Raw genomic sequence first — 1,535 nt, forward strand, 5'->3', positions numbered from 1 at the left:
GCTACAGTTTAGCAAACTGCACAAACAATGAAAGAAAAGAAGACAATCTAAAAACATACGGGCAACAATAGCGACAGAAAGAATATAGCGTTGTAGAGATTTTTTAATGATGATGTCATTATTTTGCAATACAAATACAATGTATGTTAACTTCCAAGTAAATATTTTTCGTGTCACGAGTATTTTTTTTTTTAATTTCGTGTGCTTGTTTGTAATTGTTCACGGTACGCATGCCGTCGTCAACTCTTTATCAAGCAACATGAATTTTTATGTCACCTGAGATATGTATATGTATGTATGTACATATTCTTGTGGCTTTAGACAATTAAGAAAAAAATAAAGAACAAAAAATTTAAATGGTAGCGGCCAAATAGTCGTAAAAAATTATGTGTCAATGAGATTTTGCGAAAAGATATGAAAACTACCTATCTACTATGTGGCAATATTTTTGCAATTTGTTATCTCTAGAAATATTTTTAAAATCTAGTTAATTAAAATTCGTTTATTTGGTCTCGCACGATCGCTTTGGACACACCAGCTGAGCAATCGAACCCGATTGGGACGATCTTAGCAACAGCCGTTTACACCCCATTACACATTAATTTTAATGAAGTGGTTTTTGCGAAGCATTTAAAGCCTAAGCCACTTAAAAATACATACGTGTATGTATATGTATATGCATGGGCGTAGCCAGGTAGGGGCAGGGGGGTACTCGAGCCCCCCTAACTTTCAAATTTTCCTTATATATATATAAAATAGTACCCTGAAATGCCAGCTTAATAGGGTCGAGCACCCCCCTAAATTTCATTCTGGCTACGCCGATGTGTATATGTACATATGTATATATATTTATAGCCGTTATATGTAGATAGATAGAGCTGAATTTAAATTATTCGTAAATATATTTAAATAAGTGTTTTTTGGTGTTCACTGTGGCGCTATTTCAACAAAAAAGTGGCGGAGTAAATATATATGTATGTAGATGAGGAATAACGGCGATAACAGAAATAATCTTCTTATTTTAGGTTCAATATAAAAACCTTGGTCCGATGTTTGGGAGTTCAAGAAGAAGAAGAATGATCAAGTTATAAAAAGTCTTACCAAAATCATCAGGTCAACGAGCTGGGTAGATTTAATCATGTCCGTGTGCCTCTGTGTTTGACCGAAAACTAGATAGAGCTTATACTTCCCATGCAATATATGGGTGATGACTTTTGCGCCTGCGACTTGGATGAAGTTTTGCTTTAAACCTCCTCATGTGACAGCTACGACCGTGAATTTGTGAGCACGGACACTTTCAATTACGTTTGTGAACTACGACGTTAACACTTCACATTCTTAAATCGATTAGACAGTTCATTGTTGTTTTTAACCGACTTTAAAAAACGGATGAAGGTTCTCAATTCATCGGAAGACTTTTTTTTAAGTATGTTGCCGGATAATTTTGGACCTCGGAACCGATTTCGGTTTTTCTTTTTTATCGGAAGGGTGGTACCTCAAGGTTATTCCCATTCAAATTTGGTTTAGTTCCGATC

The sequence above is a fragment of the Rhagoletis pomonella genome, unplaced genomic scaffold (genome assembly GCF_013731165.1).
Source record: "Rhagoletis pomonella isolate Grant_MI unplaced genomic scaffold, Rhpom_1.0 Rhpom_scaffold_00012, whole genome shotgun sequence".
Classification (NCBI taxonomy): Eukaryota; Metazoa; Arthropoda; class Insecta; order Diptera; family Tephritidae; genus Rhagoletis; species Rhagoletis pomonella.